General features: G+C 43.4%; 1 protein-coding gene across 2 annotated transcripts in view; it reads left to right on the forward strand.

The window, feature by feature from the left end:
* The first annotated feature begins 724 nt into the window (after positions 1–724).
* The window catches only part of JCAD (junctional cadherin 5 associated), a 60,521-nt gene continuing 36,392 nt past the window's right edge, over positions 725–24,853 (forward strand). The window contains exon 1 of one of the 2 annotated variants that reach the window (XM_081931476.1): positions 725–816. The gene's annotated coding sequence lies outside the window, so the exon portion shown is untranslated. Of the gene's footprint in view, positions 817–4,328; positions 4,452–24,853 lie in introns of those variants that run through there. The other variant, XM_081931477.1, reaches the window with a different exon arrangement.

The following is a 24,853-nucleotide window of genomic DNA, read 5'->3' on the forward strand; positions in this document are numbered from 1 at the left end:
TCGCTTGCCTAGATGGAGATTAGAGAGATGCTTGAGTGTGTGTAGAAAATAGCCTATAGCGCAAGGGTAAAATTTACATTAGTTGCTCTGCTTACTTTTGTCCCTGACTCCACCCACTACTGGTCTGTGGCCTCTGGAAGCTTCCTCACCTCTGGTTTACAATGGTGTCCAATTGAGGCCTTTATCTAGCCATGCCTGCCAAATATAATATTCTTATTCTTAATTGAAACTGACGTTGTGCTGCAAATCAGTGGGTGTGCCTGGTCTTTGATTGCTTGGAAAACAAGACTTATCCCATCTCTGCTAGCATCCCACATAGCTGTGAAAAAATATGTCAGAATGTGGGTGTGAGACACCTACCATCTTGTTCTGGTGATTAATCTTGCTAGCCCATAAACTAGAGAAATTCTATATTTGGTTTCAAGTTCCATTCTGTTCCTCATTCCAGGCGAGGCAACTAAAGTCAACGGAAGGCATGTCTAGAAAAGCTCCATGCCATTTTCTCTCCACCTTAGCTGGTTTTTCCTACCTGACACCTGAGTTTTCACCTACCCATTTTGAAAACATGTCTAATAATTCCACGCTGAAAAGAAATCATTGTGAAAAGCTGAAACACGAATATATATGAAAGATTAATATGTCGCTGCTTTCCCCCCCCGCAGGTGCCTCTATGGGCCCACCCTAGTTGGAAAAGCATTGAAATTTATCAGAGTGAGGGCCAAGTCAGAAGAGGCACTGGAATCCACAATTGCACCTTCTAACCTTTCATTTAAGAACATTAGAAGAGCCTGTTAGATCCATCCAAAAGCCCATCTGGTCAGAAAGCATTTTGTTATAGTCCGATGTTCAGTACAGTTTTTATACGTTCCATATGTTGGGTTTATTTTATCAAGTTTACTAATCACATCCTTATTATTTATGACTACCTAATTTGTTATACTAAATTCTTCTTAGCAGATACTTGTTAACATGCATAGGATTTCAGGTTTTATCCCAACTTGTTTCATAATTGCCTTGCGTGTTGGGGTAGAATTCCAGTTTGCTCAAGTAAGTCCCAAAACAGGATAGGAGCGCAATAGCACTCTGCCTTCCTGGGATTCCCAGCAAATAATAATAATAATAATAATAATAATAATAATAATAATAATAATAATACAGTGGTACCTCGGGTTAAGAACTTAATTCATTCCAGAGGTCCGTTCTTAGCCTGAAACTGTTCTTAACCTGCGATACCACTTTAGCTAAATGGGCCTCCCGCTGCTGCCGCACGATTTCTGTTCTCATGCTGAAGCAAAGTTCTTAACCTGAGGTACTATTTCTGGGTTAGCAGAGTCTGTAACCTGAAGCGTCTGTAACCTGAGGTACCACTGTAATGGCATTCAGGAGCATACAGCCTCCAATGGTGAAGGTAGAGCATAGCCATCCTGGCTAGTATTCATAGATAGCCTAATCTTGCAGGAGCCAGAGACGTGTGTCTGTTTCTGTAATGCTTTCCTCCTTTAGCCATTTCCTTAATCTACACCCCCTTGCTCCCCGCTGCTACTTGCCTTGACTTGGACAACAGACAAGTATCATTATACTTAATGGAATAAAGCAGCTTCAGAGGGCTGTTTAGTATTGGAAAGCAATATAGGGGTTAAGGGCTAACTCCCTGTTCCCTTGCACTGTGACCCTGATCCAACTAAGATGCTGCTTTCAAATGAAAAAGGGAAAGGCAGGGGACTCCGTTAAACATCTCCCTGCTGGAGTTTCCCTTTTGCCCTCTAAGAAACTGAGCAACAAATTCCTCTGGCCACTAGGTGGAGTAAAAGGGCAGCTGAGGCTTTGCGCTGAAATTTCTTTAACAGTTTTGCAATGATAATTAAATAGATTTGAGCCCTTCGCTTAATTGGAGCATGCTCTTTGGAATATCAAAGGAGCTCTATGTGTGTTAGGCTTAAATACTAGCAAAGGACTGGCTCTTCTCCACCATGTCATTTTTCTCAAGAGTAAAGGGTATTAGTCTTGACATGCTGGCCTGATTCCAGGGTAGGTAATTGCAGCCTATTCAGCCTTTTTAAATCCCCCTTGTGGTTTCAATGGGATTTGCTGTCCTTTCCTTCTTACACTGGTAGCAGAGCATTCCGGCATCTGTGCTCTGCCTGTGACTAAAGAGATGCTTGCATTTTAGGGGCGGGCAAAACAATGCCCCACCATGAGCGGTTTTTCATAGGGCTTGCTTATTTATTTATAGATCTGGATTTTGCTCTCAATGGAACTAAGCCCAAGTGTTTTTGTTTCAAAGGACGGATTAAAGTTGATCCTCGCTTTCGCTGTGTGTGTTCCCCCCACTGCTCCCTCAAATTCATGTATGTGTGCGTGTGTTTTTATTTGTTTATTTTTTTAAAGCATTCATCTTAGGAAGACAGGGTGCTATTAATGGCTATGGATTTTAACAATTGCTTCTGAGGTGTGTACAGAAGCCCAAAGCTGTATTGCCATGAAATAGCGTGACATCAGGCATGTATTATCTTAAGCCTGGGATCTAATCCAGATGTTCCAAACTAGTTTTGCAGGAACAATTTCATCCTTGCATTTAATTAGGTCTGTAATTATTTCTGGTACACATGTCTGTGTTAAGACATGTTAGCTGCTTCCTTCCTCTTGCAAGTCAGGAGATCTTGCCTACATTCTAGCATCCAAATACAGAAGCCTAATAGGTGCATGTGTAGCAATGAGCCCTTTTAGGGCCTGTCCACACAACCGCTTGGCCCAAAGCCCTTTGCCCTAGTCACATTGTGCCTATGGGAGCAATGACACTCTTGAGGCCCCCCCCATCACCCACCTGCCTGCAACTCCGCCTTGACAATTATGGACAAATCTCCCAAAATATGAGCAAGCCACAAAGGAAATATTCAATTGGTGACACACAAAACACCCTGTTGTGCATTTCTGCACGGTCAAGGGATCCCCCCAGCCAAAGGAATGCACATGGCACATCAAAGAAAACATTTGCAGCCATTTCTGCAGCTCTGGGTTCCTATGCACATCAATCAGCTATTTCCAGGTCTGTGCTCTATGGAGCAGTTGCAGCATCCCCCCTCCACCCGTTGATGTATTTTCCCCTGGCAGGTTGTAAGCACGCAGCCAGAGGCTGTGCCTGCATGGAAGCTTCCTCCGCTCATCCCTTTTCAATCCCCTCCTGGTTCAGGAGAGGGTGGGGAAGCAACAGCCACTTCACTTACCTGACCTGCCTTTTCCACCTCTTCTTCTGACACACCCTGTGCTCCAGCCTCTAGCTCTGAAGCTTCCCAGCCTCCAACTCTTCTCTTCTGGCTGGTACAGTCCCCCCCATCACTGCCCCCCTCTCCCACATCAGACTCTGCCCCTCTTTCCCCAGTGCACACTTGTCAGCATCCTGCCAGTCCCTGACATGCACTGAGTTGAGAGGGCAAGAACACGTGGACATGCCCCAAGTGTAAGGATAGGTGAATCTATCCATTTTAGTTTCCTTCTGTTTCTCATTTTCCCAGTCTTCAGCTCAGTTCTCCATATTTCTGTATCCATTCATAAATATATATATTTTAGTCGTTATGAAACTTCACCAACATTTTAGCGCAGATTTCTCCTAATATATATCTTTGGGTGGAATTTTGCTTAATGTGCGTATTTTGCAAAGCATTTTTCCAATATAATGCATTTCTGTTTGTTCTTTTTCACTAACATGTACATTTTTATACACACTTAATGGTAGCATATGCACCTTTATAAGCATTATTTATCTAGAGAACTGCATTGCAAACTTCGGAGAAGCGTGAATTTCACAAGTTGGCTGCATTTCTGTCAGTATATTGTTTCAGAAAGTGTGAATTTAAATGTGGACTGCATCAAATTTCTCCCCTAGTCCCACACAAATGGATGATTTGGCTGCTGATACCCATTTTAGCAGGTGCTGGGCATGCTTCTTGGTCAGGTATGCTCAGGTATCAAGACAGAGGTTGACCCACACTGAGCACATCTGCTCAGCCTCCCTCATGTCAGTCTCTGGCATGAAATTCCACACATGCCTTTTATTTAGGAAAGAACACAAGCGTATGTTATCTTACTCCTCTGGAATTTTACAGTTCCTTAGCATGTTAGTTTAGCCATAATTGGCTTGCAGGGTCTCTTGAAATGTATCTCTCGACACAAAGTTCTCCTTTCCGTCAAGCTTTAGGGCTGGTTCATTTCTCCAGCATTGAATGCTGAGCATTAGATTGCAAACGTACCTAATCCATCTCTCCTCCCCCATGACTAGAAATCCTGCGGTTAAAATAACACAGCCTCTATTCAGAGCACAAACTTAGAGTCGCTAGCCAAAGTGGGATTGAAAGAACTCTCAGCAGGCGGGTCTGTGTTAGGGTGGCTTTTTAAAAATCCTGCTTCTTCCGATCCATGAGAGGAAAGCAAAGTGTCTCCTCTTTGCATTCAAGGTAATGATTTTCTGGGCTCTGTGTGTGAGAGAGAGAGTGTTGCCGTCTACGTGTGTGTGAATGTGGCCACAAAACTGCTGTTGCTATTATGAGAAGTGTTTAGTGGCAAAGGCTTTGAACTGTTCACAGCTGGTCTTGTGGCTATTTCTGTACATGCAACCTGAGTGAAATTATCCCAGTACCCTGAGCAGATAGGAGCAAACCAGCACTCCTGTGTCACATGGAGAAGAGGGCAATGTGTTTGGAAAACTGTTTGTGAGTCTTGGGACATCGATGGCACAACTGGATGTTGCTGCTGTGGAGTTGATCTGATGTAGTAACGCTCCACTCCTGGCTGGTTTTGTCTGGTTGAATATTCAGCACAGCCTCTCTCCAGGTCTCTCGGTGTAATCCCTATGCCAAAGGCTAAAGCTGTGCCTGACTTGGATCGCACTAGCTGTGTTTACAGTGTATGTCTTAATGCTGTTATAGTAACCACAAGACTGCCCTGTGTTCCAGAGTATTTCTTTAATGCAGCCTTGCCAGATAATTAAGCACCTCTCTGTCTGCTGGGTTCCTTTCAAAGGCACAGTGAGGGTTTGCTTCTGGTGAAAACCTCTTTTATGCTGAAATGCAAATAACAAAGCAGCTCTGCAAAATGCTGGATTAAGGGAACTCTCCATATAGTACTCTGATATGCAAACAGTACCTGCTCCTTCCTCCTCTCCGTGCTGTGCAGATAATCAGAGGGGAATCTCAAACCACATTCTGGTTCAGGTTTGGCAATCAGTCATCACCATTAAAAAAAACAACCAACCAAAACTGGAAGAAAGGGAATTGCTTTGTGGGCTCCCTCATAGGTGCCATATGCTTAGACACCTGCATGTAGGATAATAATAATAATAATAATAATAATAATAATAATAATAATAATAATAAATTATTTATTCCCCAGCCACTCTGGATGGCTTCCAACAGAACATTAAAATACAATAGTCTCATTTATACAAATGCACTGTCTCATTTATACAAATGAGACAGTGACTGGCCCAAGGCCATGACTGTTTGGAGATTTAAACCCTAGTCTCTCAGGTCCTGGTCTAGTACTCTAACCACTACACCACATTGAGTCTTTCTTAGTATGTGTGGAGATGCAATGCAGGCAATGCACATATGTGATGCACATCATTTTCCTGCATGCTGAAAAAGATCATGTGTTTGCACATGTTGGCCCTTGGGATTATAGCCAGGCCCTTCCTGGGCCAAACTCCTCCATGGTTTGCTGCAGACACTCATTGAGTGCTTCTGCCTGGCTGGAATGTGTCCTTGAACTGTGATGCCTCTGGCTTGGAGATATGTGTATGTACCGGTATATATGTGTGTAAACCTCTAAAGCTTGCACTGCTAGAATATAGCCTACTGTACAATGCACATTCATTGCTCCGCCCACTTTTGCCTCTTGCCCTCCCTGCCATTGGCATGTGGCTCCTGGCTGGTTGACCACAAGGAATTGTGGCCCATTAGATTGAAAAAGGTTCCCTACCTCTGTAGTACAAACATATATATCTCCCTCCCTTTAAAATACACACTTGTATGTATTTAGAAATGTTAGGTGCCTGTCTTCAATGTCATCTTCAATGTCACTGTTTTTATGAGACTTGTGGTTGATGAAGGATGCAAGGCTCCTGTTTGCCTGAGAATGGGTAGCATGGCTGTGAAGCAAGTCAGTAGTTCTGGCAGAGGTATGCACATCCCCAGTGGTGGTTGGTGCTCATTGAGGCTAGTGGGGCAGAAGGCAGAGAGCCAACAGCAATAGTTGGAGCCAGAGTCAGTGGCAGAGGCAACTACCAGTAATTCTAGTTTGGTCCCCACGTAAAGTGTCTAAAAAGGAGGAAGAATCTGACAGCCAGGGCCACCCCCGGACTAGATTTAAGTAAGACGGCAGGCAGGTGTGGGCTGGCTGACAGCCAGAGGTGGATTTAGGGGAGTGCAACTGGTTTGATCACACTCAGTGCAGAGCATTATAGTGGGCTAGGAGAGCTGAAAATAATGCCAATATATTTAACATTTGGCAACCAATGCACCCCTTTGGCTTCGGATAGTATATGGGTAGAAGTGTCTAAAAAGCCCAGGACACAAAATCGGCTATGTTGGCTCTGTAGCAGAAGTAATGTATTTAGCATTAAGTCTGGAAAATGTATACTTGATTCTGACCAATCGTAGAGCATAGGAGGCTTAGTTTGGTCAGAATTGAGCACACACTTCCATCAACAAGTACAGTGGTACCTCAGGTTAAGTACTTAATTCGTTCTGGAGGTTCGTTCTTAACCTGAAACTGTTCTTAACCTAAAGCACCACTTTAGCTAATGGGGCTTCCTGCTGCCGCTGCGCCACCGGAGCACGATTTCTGTTCTCATCCTGAAGCAGAGTTCTTAACCCGAGGTACTATTTCTGGGTTAGCGGAGTCTGTAACCTGAAATGTATGTAACCTGAAGCGTATGTAACCCGAGGTACCACTGTATACCCTTCCTTACAATGATGCAAGCCACCATCATTGCAGTGCTTCACAGGTGCCGCCACACTACCCATATAAAGGAGGCTGAGGTGGCCAAGTGGCAGGGCAGCACATTCCGTTTTGCCCCAGGTGGCAAAATGGGACACGCCACCCCTGCTTCATGATGATGGTACTTCTTTTTGTTGCATTGAGAGAGATGCTGCCCTAGGGTTTCCCACTTTTGTGGCATGCAAGTCAGGGTTGCTCTGAATACAGACGGCCACTTTGTAAACACACTCTATTTTTGGTAAGAGCTGCATGAAAGATGCAAAGCTGATGTGTTCAGAACAAAGAAATGTGGTTGCGTTTCAATATAGAAAGTCCAGCTGATGTCATTTTAACTCCACACAATAGTGCCAAGAATTTTCTAAGTTCCATATCAAGACTTAGTTTAAAACACACACACTGAAAGCGTTTGCTCATGTGGAAAAATGAACTTTTGTGGAAAATATTTATGGGAACCTGCCAGAGAAGTATGTTAGCCCTTTTAAAATGGACTTGAATTACATATATAGAAAAACAAGGCACTTATGTGATCTTGCTTTCCAGATTGTTTGCAAAACCTTGGTTTTTCAAGTATCTTACAGCCTTAATTAGCATTTCTTTTTTAAAAAAATGAAAGTGGCACATGTTGTGTGCATTCATTTTTCTGGAACTATGGAGTCATTCTTCATAACTGGGTCCCCCTTTAGAAAATGGAGCTTCCTGGGTTTAGACCAGAGGAAGCGCGGTACTTCCGGGTTTCACCACTCGCGCATGCACAGATGGTCAAAATGACATCACACGCATGCACGGAAGTGGCGAAACGCAACCCGCGCAGATGCGCTGTCGCATCTTACGTTCTGTTCAGGATGCGAACGGGGTTCCGGAATGGATCCCGTTCGCATACCGAGGTACCACCGTATGCAGAAGCATTTCTGCCTCCTATGGTGGATTAAAATGTTTTCTGCTCTGCAGGACTGATGCATGCTGCAAACAAACTGAAAGAACTCTCTCAGGTCCTCTGAGATTATAATGAAAGGGCTAGAAGCACCTGCGTCAGGTCTCTTGTCCAGAATACACGCAGATAACCAGAGTGAATCCAATGCAGAAATAGAATCAGCATGGCTGGGTATTTGCCAAGTGCCTTTACCCCAGCCAGGCAGCCACTGACATGAATCTTCTGCACCTGCTCTTTCACATCACCACTGCAACCTTCTTGTTCACGCATCTCTTGCTCTGCCCCAAACTATGGAGTATTAGCCAAAAAAGAACCAGGAGATGCCACTGACAGCTCCTTCATTGGTTCCCCATGTAGCAGGCAAATGGGTGCTACAAGGATGCAGAAAAGGAGCAGGACAGCAGGTAATGGTGGTGGTGAAGAGAAAGGCTTATGGTGGGAGGGGGAACCTTGGGGTCTACAATTCCATGATTCTACGATTCTAGTATTAAAATGCCATTTTCTGATGCAGCTTTTTAATGTATTTTCCTCTAAAGGCTTTCCTCCATCGAGGAAAGAGTTAATTGAAATTGGCAGTTAGATCCAAGCCAACTGGAATCAGTGGGACACCCATCAGGTTCAATATAAATACCTTGACAGTCAGGGAGTTACAGGCTGGGCAGTTAGACACATTTTCCCTCCGTTTAATTTCTGATGGAGAAAGGGTTCTTCACCGGAATCGACAATACAGGCACATTAGCCTCATAGGGATGCTTATAGCCACTGGCCTAGTCATCCCTCATGTTCAGCCAAGCATCTTGTGATTATGTCAGTGCCGATTATTCCAGCTTTTCGTTTCTGCACTTGCAGCGTCTACTGGAAGATCTGTGAGCTCAGAATAATCTAGCTAAACAAAGGGGATGTCCTGAGCAAAGAGCTTCAGGCTTTATACAGCTGTGGCTGTGCATTCTCCACTGGACATGTGCAAAAGAAGCTGGTGAGAATACTCAGGATTCATTTGCACTTGTGATTCACTTATACTCAGGATTCATTCAATACTAGGGCGTGACGAGGCACCAAAAGTCTTAAATTGGGACCCCAGTATGCCCGGCACTGGTTTTCTACTCTCTATACTGCCAGGCTGCTGGCTGGGAAAGGAAATTGCAGCTGGTTAGAGATAGAACAACCGTTGAGATGTTTTCACCGGAAGCAATATCTTCATAATCACCATCAACAGTAATAATAATAATAATAATACGAATCAGAATCCTCCTGGCTATCAAGTGGTGCTTGAGAGGGACTCTCCTGTCATTTCTCACTACAGATATTCCAGATTGGCTGAACACTCTGTCTGGGAACTTCCTCATTGAGGGGAATTGCCAAGCCAAGGGAGGGAAATCTTGTTCATCCACACCCCCTTCCAGGCAAACACCCAGCAGCCACATGCAGACCCTCCAAATGTTTTTCCAGGGACAGTCCCAGATTTACAGAAGCCGTCGTGGTTTCTGATTTGATCCCCGAATGCCCTGCTTTTCCTTAGGGCATCCATATTTTCATTGGAGAAATGTTGGAGGCCATGGAGGCAAGGAGATAAGTAACTATACAACCTTTAAAAGACATCTAAAAGCAGTCCTGTATAGAGAAGTTTTTTTAATGTTTAATTATGTGTTTATATATGCTGGAAGCCAACCAGAGTGGCTGGGGCAACCCAGTCAGATGGGCTGGGTATAAATAATAACATGATGATGATGATGATGATGATGATGATGATGATGGAATAGGATGTCCCCATTTTCATCAGATAAATGTTGGAGGGTATGAACATGCCAGGAGTGAGTGTGACCAGAAGCAAAAGTGGGTGGAGCAACTAATTTTACCTTAGTAGACTGCTTTCTCTGCACTCTCACCTGTCTCCTAGACAAGCAAGAGACATTTTATCAGAGTTCAAGGACACATTCCCAACAGGGAAAAGCACTCAAGGAGGGTCTAAAGGAGGCTGGTAAGGGGCTGTGCCTGAGGAGAGTCCCAAGGTCCAAGCAAAGAGGTATGGAGGACCACATTGAGTCCCAGGACCAGAGGTTCCCCACCCTTGCACCCTTGTTTCCACATTACCTGCCTGCTTCCTCACCTGCTCTAGGTTTATTATCAGTACTCGGACCTCAGTACCTGACAGAGAATATTTTGTCAGAGATTTGAGATGCCTAATTCTTAATGACTTTCACCAGGCCAAAGCCTCTAGATTATGATGCTGAGCAAGTCCCACTAAAATGAGATTCTGTGCAGCTTGTTTTTCATTTCATTTAGTTTTTTTAAAAAAGCTGTTGAAATAGTCAAGCTGTATATTCTCGAATCCTTTGAAATTTACGCCTGTAATAATGAATTACTCACTAAAAGAGTGATTGCGTCCTGCAAAAATGAAAACTTGGTTAATAAGTGTGTGTGTGTGTGAGAGAGAGAGAGAGAGAAAGAGAGAGAGAGGGGGGGGGGAGAGATGGATGCAAGATTCTCTCCCCCCCCCCACAAGGAGCAAAGAATTAGTCAGGAAAACATCTACCCACAAAACTGCTGTTACTTTAGCTGCATAACTTAACACAGAACTAACTTTGGAAAGTTACTTAAATGAATATTTGGAACCCATGAAAATAAAGCATGTTGCTATGCAGAGTGATAACAAGTTGCAGAGGATTGTGGGGGTTTTTTTTTTAATGGCTTTTTGAAAGTGCACCAGTTATTTGGTCAGATGCCAAAGACACAATTTGTTAAAAGTTACTTAGAAGGACAAAGCGTTTTTCATAGTTAAAAATGCTTTCAAAACAAGGGCTAATCTGGTGTGTGTGTGTGTGTGTGTGTGTGTGTGTTACCAAAATAGCACCCACAGATGCAAATACACCTGCATAGGCCCTCCATAGTGCCCAAAGGGCCCTCCCGCTGCTGATAATAAGCTCTAGAGAAGCACTCTGTTGCAGCCAACAGAAGATATTGAGGAAGTATTTATCCAGTTTGCAAAAGTGCTCACCTCGGGCTAACAGGCCTTACTTTTACTGAGATTAAATAAAACTTACTCCCATATCTGTATACCTGGACAATGGACTGTACTGATAACTGGTAACAAGATTGTTTGCTCCCGAGCCAACAGAGATGTGTGATTACTCTGTGTCGCTTTCTGAGTTCACTATTTCAATAGTTGCCTAGTGGGTCAATGTGGCATTGCCAATTCACATATACACCCACCTATACAGAGATGGAAACGCCTGTATCTGCATACGCCTTTGAATCTACCTACTGTCTAGTAGCTTGAACCCTGCAATTTCTCTTCTCACCTCCACTCCGCAACTGAGCCACCTCACCAGAACTTATTTTCCAAGGAGCAGTCTGTCATGTGCTCTGCTTACTTTTATCAGTTTGGGCTTTAAATAATCTGGGGTCAACTGACCTTTCTCAGACCCAAATGACCCCAATCAGTTAACCAGCACCAAAGCAACCCCCCCCCACAAAACCCTGAGGTTAATTTCCACCCTATGAAAGTTGGCTGGAGAAGGGTGTAGCAGATGGACCTATTGACCCTTTGCAGATTAATTTACCTGCTGCTGCAGGATCACCCACACATTATGAATATTTATATTTCCCCCCCCACCCATTTGTTACCCTATCTCTCCCCAAAAAAGCTCCGTTCAGCTCACCATAGCTGACATCCTAAAAACATGCATACTAAGCTGTCAAAAACTCATAAGAGCAACAAGCAGTCAAAACAGAAACAGATTGCAAAGAAAGAATTAGTCATATGTGAGAATCATATTTAACCTACAGCCTTCAGCAGACTGTGGCATTAAAAATGAAGCAAATTTAAAATGAGCACAATTGAAACTACATTCCATCCATCTCAATCCAGTATTTTTGCTTGGAATCAAATCCTTTTTCTAGTTGCAGACAATGATTCTCGTTCCCACTACCCTTTCTTAGGAAATGGGCCCCCTGTGCTCATTTAGAAGTGCAGTTAAGAGAGTGATAAAACAAGGAGGTCTGGACTGTGGATGAACTGTTGATTGGCCTGCACAGCAGGACCTTAGTTCTGTCACTGCTTGGCATCACTTGTCCATGGAAGAAGATTAGTCAAAGGTTGCAAAGAGCAAAAGGAATCCTACACGGAGCTTCCTTATCCTTCTTGCTTTGATAGGCCTGTGTGCTTTGTGCAAGGATTCCCTGGGGGAAGAATTCCCGCCTTAGCTAGCTTCTTATATCAGCACATTTTGGTCCGTAGTATCACTTTCTGTGTTATTTCTGTTGAACAATCTTTGATACCTCCAACAATTATTTTGTTTTGTTCACCTTCAAAGTTCACTTCCCTGGAAAGAAGGGAATCACATTACAGCAAGGAAAGCTAAAGTAAACTTAACTGAGCTTTTCCAACTGCTGCTCATTTTGAAACTGAATTGGAGGTGGCGAAATAAAGGGAAGACCACCAAGACTCTTGTATTCTGTATAGACTTCTTCACTGTATTTTGATAATCCAAAGCAGTGAATAGGAAACAAAAACAAATCAATGTTTGTAACAATGCAAAACAAATGTACAAAAAAAAATGTTGGCAATGAAACTGTGGTCTTCACGCTATGCACTCACATGCTTGCTTGTTCACACTTAGCCATGGTTTGGCTTAGCATTGTGTGCAAATTGGGCCAATGACTCTCTGATGTCAGGTGCATAATTGTCCAGGAGTCCCAAGTTTCCAACACATGATGGATTGGATGTTACTTTGCTCATGCATTGACAACTCCTGTGAATGAAAATGTGCACTTGAGATAATGTGTAATCCAAATTTGAAGCTTAAGCAAGCAGGTCAGACCAAAGGCAATGAAGACCCTTTGGACTGAGGGACAAAGTAAATGGTTGGAGATTCATGGTCAGCCCCCCAACCTCTTTTTTTTAAAAAAGGAATTTTCATAAAGACGCACATAGCAGGTGAAGGTTAGGACTTGGGGTGGGGGGCTGTTCATAGTTTTTGAACATCCTGTCTAATGAGACTCTGACAGGTATGAACTAAATGGGTCAAGGGGACACATTTGTAAAGCCTTTGAAGGCATTGGGCATATTCTGCAGAGCAAACCTGGAGTTGCCATTGAATGTACACTTAACAAGGAGCTGCAGCCAACTGGAGAGCCCCGATATATTTTTGTCATACTAGGTGTGTACATCTATACGTACATACAATGTACACACATTGTGTGCGTACTCAATACATCTTATGCATATGCTTTACATTTAAAGTGTGAAGTGGTCTTTATCAATAGGCTTCAAATACCTTAAACATTTTCTTCAAAGTCTAGAATAATTTAGGATTATCTCACTTGTATGCGTGGTATTGGCTGTGTCCACACTGGGCATTTACTGTGAAATTGGTATGCTTTATTCATCCATTTTTATGGGGCATCTGCACAATGTCCTGAACAAAACATTACCCTTTCATGTTTTCTCTGTTCAGTTGCTGTTTCATTCTAGAGCTAAGAAAAGCTTACTTTTTCCTTTTTTAACGATGTGGAATAGTAGTGCAATTTCCCCAGGCCTATTGCCCTGCTTTTCTACCCAGGATAGATTGCTCTTGCCATTTGCTTCTCTGTGACCTGCCTCTTCTCTCTAGGAAACTTCCTTTTCCACATGCACTGCCATTATACGGTACCTGTTCTCTCTTCCCCACTCCCAAAGTTCAGCTGTGGTGGAGGGCAGGGGGAATCATGATTGGAAGTGCATGAAAGGAAGTTCACCCACAATGAAAATTGTCCCCTTCCAATAGTTTGGGCTTGGGGAAATGGGACTGCTCATTTGTCTACAGAATTCTAGAAGGCTGCTATTCTACTTCCAGCTTAAAGCAGAACATCAATGATTGGGTGCTGCTAAATCTCCCATATACAGTTGCTCTGCCCACACACTATGTAAGGAAGATTTGCAGAGTTCAGTGACTGTTCAGCACCAGATGTGTATTATCTCATCTCATACATATGCTGTAAAGGGGAAAAAAATGTTTGAGCCAGAATATTCCTTCTCATCTGAAGAGGCATGACTGGTACCACCAGTTTGTGCTGACATGAGTAATAACCTACCCAACCATCTCCCATATCAAGCTGTGGGAGGGAATGAGAAGAACAAACGCTCCAGGTAGAAACCTAGCTAGAGCCCACTCATCTGGCATGCCTCTTATATAATGAATCCCTATGCAAATGCACCAGCTCCTCTGAGTCTGCTTAAATTCCTACTGATATGTGGATCATATGCTTTATTGTTGCAAAGGGGTGTAACTGTGTGTTCCTCCCTTCATCAGCTGCTGGCCCACCCTGGTCAGGGATATGGCAGGAGGGACTGGTGAATCTTCCATTCCACCTGCATGCTGACATAAAGTGGGGAAGTCCTGCCTCTTCCATGTTGGCATAATCTGAAAAGGTCAGCTGGAGTTGGAAGGAAGTGAGCAACAGTCAACCAAACCCTCTAGCCAGTGCATAACCACGGAGAAGGCTTACTAGAAGGAGACAAGAGAAGGGATTGCAACTTAGTGCCATGTTATCTCCTTGCCCTTTCTCCCATCAGTTCCTTGGACCTCCAGAAGTCTTTTCTAGAGGCTTTTGCTAGCCGGCTGCTGTCATTACATAGGACTTGGGCTCTCCTGGAGCAGATGCACATCTTTGAAATGCAACTCTAATCCTTCTGTGTCTAAGTCAGGGGAGGGAGGATGATTTAAAGGCCAAAGAAGTGCACTGGTGCGGGGTGCTTGGGGAAGCACTGTGACTCTGTGGTAGAGCCCATGCTCTACATGCAAAGGAGCCCAGGTTAAATCCTCAACATCTCTAAGTAGGGCTGGGAACAACCCCTGCCTGAATCCCTGGAGGGCCACTGCAAAGGCTTTGTGGTTAGAAAAAGTAAAAGTAGGAGGGGGGGATCAAATAAAAATAGTGGAAGTATACAAAAAAGAACAACATTATTTTCCATCTTCTTGTAGGTTTCATTTCATTTTGAAAAACACAATTTTATTTGATAGTTTGTTATTGTTTATATTTTGAATTAGATCTATATATGGGGGCACCAAAATCTTTTAAATGCATACGGCCTCTAAAGGTCTTAATCCGACCCTGCCTATGTGATCTAACTTACTAAACCTTAATGCTTCAAAAGGTTGCTGGTTATATTTTTGTCATATTTTGGAACGTTTGCAAACTAAAAGTGGCAGTTTAACCCTCATCATGCATGTTAACCTACTTCTTCCTCTGGTCAGCTTATTTGAGTGAGTTTGTATCTGATAACAGTTTCTTTATTTGGCATACAGGGGTCTGGCAAATAGCACCTCAGGAGGTGACATTATCATCCCAGCTGTGAAATAACAGGCAGCACCCTTCCTTATCCCTGTTTTACTACACCACTGGTCCACAAGCACTTATTCCACAATAAATATATTCTTATTCCTTCATGCAGAGTTTCACAGATGTCCTTTATCCTCAAGATATGCCTTCAATTGGGCTGTTCTAGTCTCTCATTATGCAACAGTCCATTTTCAAGAGGTTAATTGCTACGTTTTTCTTATTTTATTTTCATTTTGCCAGCAGCACATTCCTTAGTGCCTTTCCTTATTAACCTTCAAGATTAAGCTGTAGGTGATTATGTGCTTTCCATGTGGAAATGCTGTTCTCTTTTGGCTAAAAGACTGGGAGCTGGTTCAAATGGCTTGTAAATGCCACCTCAGTGTGAGCTTGGCTAATAAACAGTTGCAACTGTATAAAGGATGGATAGGGTTTTACAAAATGCAGACCTGGCTGAATGTCTGGAGATCATTACTGAGCAAGAAGAGGCCCGTTGGCCCTTCTTTCTTAGAAAGTGTGACATGTAAGCCTTCCTGAGCCGCTTGGAAAAAGAGTGGGATATAAATGAAAAAAATAAAATAAACCTAATTGATGGGTAGAATTTTCCAAGCTTACCATTCACTCAGCAGAATCCCATTGTGTCCTAAACTAGATACTGTATGGTGTTCTGTAGATGCAGTTAATGTGCAGTTTGTTTTAGAAAACATGAATAGCAGTTGTGGGGTCACAGGGGGCTGATAAGGAAAGTTTACCCTTCTTTTCCCCTCTGCCTTGGTCATGATGTAAACCAGGGGTCAGCAAGGTTTACCTTGCCTGGGCCAGTTCACTCCAGCGGAGATCCCTCTGTGGGCCGGATTGCGTGTGTGTGTGAGAGAGAGCGCACGCGTGATTTCCGGTGCCACAGAAGCAAGTCGTCGTGCTGTGCTGGTTTAGCGCAGTGCGCGGGGACTTGCTGAGCAGGTGGCTCAGTTTGGGGGCAGCTCATGGGCTGGTTAAACGATCCCCGTGGGCTGCTTGTGGCCCATGGGCCTTAGGTTGTCGACCCCTGATGTAAACTGTGGTAAAAAGAGTTATATCCAGCTAGATGATGTTATCAGAAAGGGGAGGCTTTGTTTTGGAGTTACATTAGTTGGAATACAGATCTTGAACAAGTCAGACCTGTAACAGGTCTCTTAATACTGGGGGGGGGGGGAGTCTCCCTGAAACTGCTCTTTCTGTTGGCAGGGAAGCCTGCAGTTTGGTTCCAGTAATGGAGATGGATGAAACAAATGCATTTCAAAGGAAACAAATGCATTTTAAGTTCACATGTTCAGATGCAAGTCATTAAGTGATGTGCAGGCTTGTGTGAACCAACCGTTGGAGGCAGTAAGTCCTATTCTGTGTCCAAATTCTCTATCTGTGTAGCACAGCATCATATTCATCCTTTTCACCAGGCTGTAGTAAACCTTCCATCATAAACTGCATTGATTTACAGAGATGATCTTGAAAAAGATGAGCCTACTGGAAAAGTTGAGATAATCTGAAAGTATCCAGCCTTCAGGGAACAGAGTAATAGTAATAACATAGAAAAAAAACCTCCTCTTACCTAGCAGCTCTGACTTAGTACTATTCCAATTAGATGCTGTGTAGTGCGTTCTAGAGACCACTGGAAGGTGAAATCCCTGCAGGGAAGGATTTGTGAGATTCTGCAGGAAATTGGTATTACATGTAATTGTTTCCTGCTGAGAAAGATCTAAGAGAAAGTTGAAGAAAAGCTGCTAGGCTTTTCAGCAATCACCTCTTGAATATAGATTGAAAATGAATTTCACTCCCTGCGTACCTACCATAGGGGCCCCAAAGTATATTTTGCTAGAATAATGCCTCATTACGTAATACTGGTGAACTGCAAAATAGTTTACCCTGTAAGTCAGAAGTCTACTGCATCTCCAATAAGCAAGGTGTTGGATAACATTAGCTAGGATGACCTGCTGCTTGGAGTATATGCCTGGAAATAAAGGGACAAAATTGAACTTGAAAAACAAGCCCTGGTTACAACTTTCAGAGGGGGTAGCCCTGTGGCTCAAAGGTGTAAAAAAAAAAAAAAGACAAACAGTTGTTAGAGCTGGCCCCAAACTGTTTTGATTCCTGAAACGAAGGGTGAGCTCACTATTCCTATATAATCTGGATGGACAGGTACCATCAGAGCACTGCAAATGGCTGAGGGGTTCAGCAGGGGACAAAGAATAGTGTGTGTGTATGAATGTTGCCACCACTGTCCAGCATCATCTACGTAAGGTAGCTGCCTGCCTCTGCCTAATGGTAGGGACATCCCTGTAATAAGTTTTGGTGGGTGAGTCCCCACTTCAACAGATGCACAGTGTTATCCTTGTTTGACATATGCACATGCCTAAATCCTAGGGGTATGCTTTGGAAGGGTCCCAAATGCCAACTTGAAGTAGGGAGCCTCAGAAGGAATACTGGGCTTGTCCGAGGTGAAGCAGGATCTGTACAAGGTGCCCCAAGTCAAAGTGGGGATTCCACTCCCAGTGGCCTTGTTGGCAGCTCAGGTGCTGTCAGGGAACTGCCATCTAAAGCGCCGGGGGCGCAAAGGCTCACTGAGGTTGAGAGAGGAGTAGCAGCGGAAGAGGGAACCAGTAGAGGGCGAGCAAGAACTCCAAGGGAAAGTGAGTCGGAGGGATGGCTCAGAGACGCTTCCAGCGAAAACAGTGGGGAGGTCTCAGGACCTCCTATAGGGACACCCACACCTCGCCGGAAACTGTCACGCCGAGAGGCCAGACGACGTGTTTCCGTTAAAGAGCTTTTATGTTGGAAACGATTCCGAAAGCAGCCACTTTCGGATTCTACTAGTGATTGACGCAGCCATGCTGGAGGGGCTCCGTCACAGGCAGAGGTTTGAAAACCTGATCAAACTCTGAGGGACTTGCATTTTACGCACAAGCAGCTCATCGTCCCACCACAGGTGCCAAAGAAGTCAGCACTATTCTCCCCATAGGCAATTGAGGCTTGCCAAATCCTTCTAATGAGCATGGAAAATAAGTCATAGGTGAGATTTTTAACTGGGCACTTTCTTGCTCTGCCTCTCAACCAGTGTGCTGCAATGAACATTTGACCTGCAGAACAAATAATAATCCTTTGCAATATACTCTTTGAAATGAGAAGACACGGACATTGCCTTGAGTTTCATGGTGACAGACGAAAGGCAGGATATAAATACTGTATAATAAAAGTAAAAACAATGGTGCCTGGTTTTAGATACACTGCAAAAAGATGCTGCTTGCAATCAACTTAAATTCCCAGCTAAAAACTTTCAGTTTAGCCCAAATGCACAACTGTCTTCTCTCCATGCTGGCTTACAGTGCAATCCTATCCATGTCTACTCAGAAGTAAGTCCTATTGAATTCAAGCAGAGTTAGGACTGCAGCCTTATTACTCAGTTGCTTCTTTCATTTGTTTGGCTGCTCATGGGTTTCTGCAGAGCCATTTTAACCAGACATATCCTGGGGTGCACTGTTCCCACATCTCCCTCTAGATTTGCAAAAGTAGGCCATTGCCAGCCAGCTGCTGGTTAGGGTGCCCCTCCTTGTTGAACACAGGCTCTGTATTATTTATCTACCCAGGCAACTGTTCCAAACTCAAAGGCTTTGAAGTCAACAAAACAGGGGAAAGTAGCAGATCACTGCTGTAATTATTGCAAACAAAAAACAGAATTTTAAAAATGTACCGTAATTATTATTCTTTTTACAATGTGTCTCACTTTCTTGCTTCCAACTGGTGCCAGATTTATGTCCTTAGATCTCCAAGAAAATTGCTACTTGGACTTTGTTCACTTGGACACTAAGATGCATTTGCTCTCCAGAGCGAGTTTGCTGGCTCCACAGCTCCTGGTAATTTTAGAAGGAATGATGGTCCCTTAGAAACAGGGACGGTAATACCACAGTAGTACAGCAGCCGGCTGCAGGAAATAAACTGTATAACAAGTACAGAGGACCACAAGGCTCTTTAATCTTCAACACTGCTCTTTGTCATGCTACTCATTATTCCCTTTCCCTGTTGTTTGCAGGCATGTGCATATTTTAAAGCAAGGACACACATTTATATGCTGGCTGAAAAAGAAGGCTATGGGCCTACACAAGATAGGGGAGAATTTCCTTCCCTCCCAAGCTCATGCTCACATTGTTCATTAAGCTGCAACTGCACTGTCCTAAGGACAGATTGATTCTAAATGGAAATGATGCGGTTTCTGAAATGTGCCCACCCACCATTTCATAGAATCATACCATTGAAGGGACCCCAAGGGGCATCTAATCCAACCCCCCTGCAATGCAGGAATCACAACTAAAGAATGACTGTCCAATGGCCATCCAGTCTCTCCAATGAAGGAGAGTCCACCACCTTCTGAGGTAGACGGTTCCACTGTCAACCTGCTCTTATTCCTGATGTTTAGTCAGAGTCTACTTTCTTGCAGTTTGAATCCATCACTTTGGGTCCTCTGGAGTAACAGAAAACAATCTTGCTCCTCCTTCCGTGTCACAGCCCTTCATATATTTGAAGATGACTATCATTGATCTCTTTGAGGGGGGGCTTTCTTTTTTGAAATAAATTTATGTATTTGTTTTCCAGATTACAGTTTTATAATCACATATCCAACATACAACATAAAGAGAAGATTCCATAGAATCTCCTGGACTTCCCTCCTCCCCTTTGTGGGTCCTATTATTAGTCATTTCCTCCTGCATCTTTTATAATAATCCAAATCTTTTACATCTTCATTATATCCAAAATCCACCACTAAACTACAAGTGTTATTCCATTCCTACTAACAATTTTAACTGTTTACAATGGTTTTTAAGATAAATTATAAATTTTCCCCGTTCTTTATTAAAATTTTGGTCTTCCTGATTTCTGATTCTTCCGGTCATTTTTGCCATTTCGGCATAATCCATTAACTTAATCTACCATTCTTCTCTGGTCAGGACTTTATCTTCTTTCCATATCATATAATCTCTTTGTCTTCTCTTCTCCAGGCTAAACATACCCAACTCCCTCAACCGTTCCTCATAAGGTTTGGTTTCCAGACCCTTTATCATCTTGGCCACCTCCTCTGCACATCTATATGAATTGGTATTGAGGTTCTAACAAAGGTTCTGTTAGTTGCTTTTTAATCTCCTCACATCTCCTCACAGTCAGCTCACACATTTGCCACAAATGTAGAGAATTCACTTGTGCTATCTGCACGTATGACCCAGGCTTGAGTGTTGAGTAATCTAGTGATGGCAGATCTAATGAAAGAACTGCATGTGCGAATGAGCCCTGAGCTGCGTAATGACCTAGGCTTTTTCTCGAGTCTGGAGTGCATTTATGGAGGCTGCACTGAAAGATCCCCAGACTGCATGACTTAATGAATAAAGCACATTGTTCACAGAGGGTCTCACCAGAGGCAAAACTTTGAAAAGTGCAAGAGTCACTGTTTTGTGGACCTCTAACTGCTTTATCATATGGTCGGAGAAACCTGGCAGTTCTCATATGGCAGCATATGAACTCATTTGAAAGATTTCTGTCAGATCACCCAAACAGATAGTCAAGTTCTAGCTGAGAGGCATGGCCAGTAGAACAAACGAATTCCCTGCATGGATTTCTCAACCATTCATTCCTTTGTGAGGCTCACATAAAGGGAAATTATTTGTTTCGCCCCTATTCAATGTACTGAGAAAGTCTCTGACTTAGGCAGAGTTCAGTAAAACTGGCAGCCCTCTTGAATGCCACATAATATTATCCAAGCTCAAACTACTAACTGAGCATCAAGCGCAAAAGCAGTTGAGTTGTCTATAGTAATCACACACAGTCCTTTGCCTGTACTTCAACCATGCTAGAATTTATTGATCTAGGGCAGGGTGGGGGAACCTGTGGTCTTCCAGCTGCTGGAACTTACCCTAGTGTAAGCCTGGAAAATGGGTGGTTGAAGGTGGGGATGGGCAAATCCTGGATCTTAACTTTCTTCAGCTTATTCATGTGACCTGGCAACCTGGCAGAACTTGTGCCCGTGAAACGGTAAAGGTAAAGGGACCCCTGACCGTTAGGTCCAGTCGTGGATGACTCTGTGGTTGTGGCGCTCATCTCGCTTTACTGGCCGAGGGACCTGGCATACAGCTTCCAGGTCATGTGGCCAGCATGACTAAGCTGCTTCTGGCAAACCAGAGCAGCGAACGGAAATGCCGTTTACCTTCCTGCCAGAGTGGGACCTATTTATCTACTTGCACTTTGACATGCTTTCGAACTGCTAGGTTGGCAGGTAGTGTAATTCAACTCTATTTCAAAGGGTTATTTCCCCTTTGCAAAGCTTAGGCTGGCTCAGCTGGCAGTAGCCCCACTCCTGAATGGGGTTTGGATCTGGGTTACTTTATGCTGGCTAAACTTAAGGAAGCGTAACTTATGCTGGCTTCCCATACAGGCAACTACCCATTTATGTACATACAAGACATGGGCAACAGTGCATCACCGCAAACAAAAAGGGGTGAAAATGCCTGTAAAAGAGTGTGAAAATTGGAAAAATTGCACACAAACAGCATCTAGCAATTCCACAGGCCTTTGCAAGTGAAATCCCAGGAGCCCTTGCACTGACCTTTGAGGCCTGTGGAGAGTTCGAGTTTGAGCAACAAGGTTTGGAGGGAGCAACTGTGTGCTTGCAGGCTTTTTCAATGGTGCTCCCAATATACATGACTTCACTTAAATGTGTGATACCTCGGAATGTAACCCCCGTGTAAATGGGGAGTTGCCTGTATTTAGGATTGCTCCCTAACATAGGTACGAATTTATTATGGGCAGGCAGGTCAGGAACAATTTTGTAGCCTTGTAACTTTTGTTGACTTATTAGCAAGGATCTTTTTTTGGCTCATCCCTTCTTAGGAATTCTCTACTTCCTGACTGCAAAAAGAGGACAACTCATATATTTTGTTTAATTCAGAAAACAATCCTAAGCATATGTAATTGACTTGCAATTGACCTCTTCTTAAAGTTATCTGCTTCATCTTTTACTGATGTATGGTGGGCCTGAGTACTTTCCCTGAACCCCTCTTTGATCTAGCAGGTCAGCATTTGCAAAGCTTATCTTAATTACCCATCCCCTTGTTTAGGTAGTCTCAAGAAAGACTCCCCAAAGAAGCTTAGGGAGCAGCTGAGATGAAGCAAGAACAAATTAATGGCCATTTGATAAGATTCATAAAAGGCAGCGAGATAGATCATCCATTTATCTGGCAGCCAAATGTATAGAGTAAATAAGTATGCTCTTTGCCTCTGTATTATCTCAGATGTCATGCTTTCTTTGGATTAGCAGAGAGGTGAAGAGAAGTAACAACAGCACCAGTTCTGCTTTATCTCTCCATGGGATTTGAATTGAAGTCTGATGCCCTATCAAGCTAAGGGATGTGTTTGTCTATGTGTTTGCTACCCTTCTGTAGCTACAGAGTATCTTCTAATTTGTGTGGAAAGTAGGATACCTGTTTTAGAAGGAGTTTCCTGCCCTGTCTTCCATGCTACAGCCGCATATCCCCTCCCCCCCAAAAAAAATCTGGAGGCTCAGGAGACCCTCCTATACGATGTTCGATTGCGTGTGGGGAGCCGTGAGGTGAAGGAAAGGATGTTGTTAGCTAAAAGTTGAAGCAAAGGTGTGACTTTATGTCTAAAGGCCTTGGATAGAACAAACACCATTAGATGTACTGTTGGATAAGTGTTTCATGGCTCTAACATTTGTTTTAAAAAAATACAAATTGTGTGTGCTTGTGTGTGTGTGTGTGTTAACAAAAGCTTCCTCTTCTTGGCAATGTGTGACCAGGAGGAGGCTAGACTTGTTCACATTGCACAACTGTGGTTTAGTGCTGCATCCAAACACTTCCTAAGTTTATCTCACTGTTTTATGCATAGAATTGCAGCCTTTGTCCTAGGCCAAACCAGTATTCCTTCTAGGATTACGAAAGAGATTCATAGGCTGCTCTAGAGCAAATGCTGACCTGAGGACTGCACCTGCTAGCATCATGTGTGAGGTACAGAGAATAAGCCTGTGGGATATGTCAAGGAGCACATTGGCAAAAAGGATTCCTTGCTTGGCTTCCTTCATTGCCTCCCACAAGCCCTCCTGTTCTTCATGCGAAAGAATGTTTAGGAAGCTGTTAAAACTGTTAAGAAATTTAATCACCACATGACCAAGGTCAAAAATGGTGTGAAAAAGGAAGCAAAGTGCTAGTAAAAAAGAAAAAGAAAAAGAGGCAACTCCCCCCTCTTTCCAGATTGTTGCGGTAAAGCACTGGGTGCTCCTCTGCTTTAGATGAAAATACAGGGGTGCATATTTTTTCTAAACAGGTGGCTAGCCATCGTGGGACATTTTTCCCTGGGAAGGCTAATTGTGACTTTGTTTTTGAATAGCGCCTGTTGAACATGTAATATATTGCAGCTCTAAGATCTTCTGTGTAGGATAAGAGGAGTTGCAGAGCTTGCACATTTAATCTGCATATGTGATGAGTTAGTTATGGTCGCCTTCAGGTATTTGGCAGTTTCGAGATATACTCTGAAATGCAAACCAGGCCTCAAGGGCTTTAGAGAAAACTGTGTAAAAAAAAGAGAGAGTTTTGAATGAAAAAATTAACACACATATTAACTTCTGCAAAGTGAAACCAGCTGGCAGCTGCTAAAGTCTGCTCATGTCATTGAGGCTGCAATCCCACACCTACTTCCTTAGGAGTATGCCTCATTGAGCTCAGCGAGACTTACTTACAAGTAGACACATGTAGGATTGCCTTGTTAATCACTCCTTTCATGCCCAGCTGAGTGATTTGTTAAAAGTATATATACACAATTTCATTTTCAGAAATAAGTTGCAATTTGCACTCCTTTAAGCTGTCAAATAATTCTGGGAACTGTCGTTCGTTAAACCCACTCTACCAATGGCCTCTCTCTGTGGGTAATAGGCAACTCTCAGCACCCTCAGCAAACTGTGGTACCCAGATTTCTTTGGGGGAAATCATGACTGTTAAAGCAGTATAATGTTGCTGCAAATGTATGGGATGCATGTGACCTACGGCATCATAATCTAAACAACTCATGAGATGTAAAGGACAGGGGAAGAAATAGGGAGTGGGCTCTGTCTTCTAAAAGCAGAGGAAAATCACTGACCCTGGTCAAGCAAAGCTGAGGATGGGGCAACATCTGCCAATCTAGGTGCTTGTGCTTTGGGGAATAATCACTTGCAGCCAGGCCTTGATCCCACTGAAGACAACAGTATCACCCATCTTGGTTTTCAACAGACACACCACTTCACTTACCACAACATGACTCATCAAAAGTAATATGTGATAAGGGGACACAATGTGAAGGGGAGATATAGTTTAACCTCTCATCATCTCACACCATAAAAAACACAGACTGAAGCTTCCATGCATAAGCGAAGTGGTGTATGCTTTCCCCAATAGGCCGCTGCTGCCATTCTCCAGAGCATTCCTTTATTAGGGAATTGTCTTAGATTTTAGCTCCCCTTGTAAGAGTAAATAATGGCCATCCATCCCATTTTTCCACAGACAGCTTTGCCCCTTCTCCCGTTCTTCTGCTTGCAGGGAAGGTTTGCTA

The sequence above is a fragment of the Podarcis melisellensis genome (genome assembly GCF_964234715.1).
Source record: "Podarcis melisellensis genome assembly, chromosome: 12".
NCBI lineage: Eukaryota > Metazoa > Chordata > Lepidosauria > Squamata > Lacertidae > Podarcis > Podarcis melisellensis.